The sequence below is a fragment of the Stenella coeruleoalba genome, assembly GCF_951394435.1.
Source record: "Stenella coeruleoalba genome assembly, chromosome: 11".
NCBI classification, from domain to species: Eukaryota; Metazoa; Chordata; class Mammalia; order Artiodactyla; family Delphinidae; genus Stenella; species Stenella coeruleoalba.
The window spans coordinates 7,470,280-7,472,809 of record NC_137157.1 but is presented as its reverse complement, the minus strand read 5'-3'; positions in this window follow the sequence as shown (position 1 = coordinate 7,472,809).

Here is a 2,530-nt window from a genome sequence, read left to right as displayed (position 1 = left end):
GGGCCAGCAGGCCAGCCTGACCTCGCCAAACGAAGAAGGGGCGTGGTCAGGGCTTGATCTCGGAGGCAGGGGGTGGCACGGACGGGGCAGGGGCGGGGCCTGAGCTGACTCGGGAGGAAAATTCTGAATGCACCAGAAGGAGAAGGGGCGTGGCATAGGGAGGAGCAGACCCCAGCAGGTTCCGTCGGATTGTTCCAAATTAGACGGAGGCGGGGCGTGGGCCTGGGACCGGAAGCGAGGGATAGAACCCGGAAGGGAGGGGCGGGGCCAGAATTGGCCCTTGGCTGGATGAGTCCGATTGCTGCTGACCGAGAAGTGGTTGGACTGGGGCGGGGTCTCGAGCTCGCAGTGCCTAGTCCCCGGAGGGAGGGCGGGACTCAGCGTCCACAGCTGTCTCAGCGGCCATCAATCGCTCTAGGACTCAACGCCTCCCCACTAATGCCTTTGACCTAGAAATCTTGAGCTTTAAGAAATCTCCTGATGGCCTTTTCTCAAGGCTCTGGACTTTGCCGAACGGCCTGACCCGACCCTTACTCCTCCCGCTGTCATTCTGTCCACCACATAAAGCGCAGCTAACGGTTTACTTCCTTTAAGAAACCTTCCTGGGACTTCCCTGGTGGTGCAGTGATTAAGAATACTCTTGCCAAAAAAAAAAAAAAAAAGAATCCACCTGCCAATGCAGAGGATATGGGTTAGAGCCCTAGTCCAGGAAGACCCCACAAGCCGCGGAGCAACTAAGCCGGTGCACCACAAATACTGAGCCCTTGCGCCACAACTACTGAAGCCCATGCGCCTAGGGCCCGTGCTCTGCAAGAAGAGAAGCCACCGCAATGAGAAGCCCGCGCACTGCAAGGAAGAGTAGCCCCGCTCGCCCAACTAGGGAAAGCCCGCACACAGCAAGGAAGACCCAACGCAGCCAAAATAAATAAATAAATAAATGCATAAAAAAAAGAAGCCTTCCTGGACACCTCTCTATTCACAACTATTTAACCATCACGTTGACTTTGGAGTCAGTTCTAGGTGTCTTCCCAGCTTCACCAACCATGTGACTTTGGACAAGTCACTTCACCTCTCTGAGGCTTTGTGTCCCCATCTGTAAAATGTGAAGAACACCACCTACTTTGTAGGGTTGCTTTATGCATGAAAAGAAATAATTAATATAAAAAAGCCCACATAGCAGGCCCTCTCCAAAGAAGAATTTGTATAGATGTACTTGATACTGTTACTAATTAAACAGCTATTTCATGTCAACAGCATTAAAAATGTGCAGACCCTTTGAGCCAACAATTCAACTTTTTAAAAAATTAATTAATTTGTCTGCGTTGGGTCTTCATTGCTGCGCGCAGGCTTTCTCTAGTTGTGGCAAGCAGGGGCTACTCTTCATTGCAGTGCGCAGGCTTCTCATTGTGGTGGCTTCTCGTGTTGTGGAGCATGGGCTCTAGGTGCGCGGGCTTCAGTAATTGTGGCTCACGGGCTCAGTAGTTGTGCCCCACGGGCTCTGGAACGCAGGCTCAGTAGTTGTGGTGCACGGGCTTAGTTGCTCCACGGCATGTGGGATCTTCCCGGACCAGGGCTCGAACCCGTGTCTCCTACATTGGCAGGTGGATTCTTAACCACTGCGCCACCAGGGAAGTCCTCAACTTTTAGAAAATAAGAAAAGGAAAAAAAATTGGAGATTGGTTAAATTAATTATGATCGATCCATCAGTAAGATGAATTCCTGTGAAGCCTTGAAAATCTGTGTTGTAGGAAATTTAACATGGAAAAAGCATAATCCCATTTTTCTAATGGAAAAGTAGCAGACTGTCTCTGGATGCTGGTATTATGGCAAATTTCAAAGTCCTTTCCCCCCTTGGAAGTGCATTAGCCGCAGCTTCGTCTTTTCTAAGATTCTCTATTTCTTCCTCCAGAAGCCAGAGGCAAAGGCCCACCTCCAGTCCCCCCTGTATTTGTGTGGGTTGCCCTCCAGCTTGCCAGCGTGCCTGGGTAGGCAGGCATTTTTGCTACATCCACCATCTTTGCCCTGATGCCTGGGATCAACTCTGGCAGTTTTGGTCCTACACACACTCCACACATCTATGAGTGACGCTGATGTGCACAATACTTTTGATAGGCCTGTTTGTTTTTCTGTCTCGGTAGCTTCTGTACCCTGAGGAGATAACTGGAGGCCAAGTCAGGAGAACCACAGTGAGGCCCCTGATAACCAAAGGGACTTGCACAGGTCACCTTCCTTTGCTGGGCCTCAGTTTCTTTATCTATACAAATGGGGATGTAATCTCCACCTGTGGACAGTGACTTGCCTGCCATTCCAATAAACGAAGAGTGTTGACTGCCATTTCAGTTCTAGTAAGATCAAGCCGTCAGCCACTGCAGATGCCCCCACGCCTCACACCATGGTGGGCCCTGAGAGGAATTCAGGGATGGAGGAAAACAGGAAGCATTATGTACTTTGGAGACTGGCCCTAGATAATAAAGATGCATATGTAGGGAATGATTTCAATGAGCCCAGACTCTTTCATCTTCCCATATAT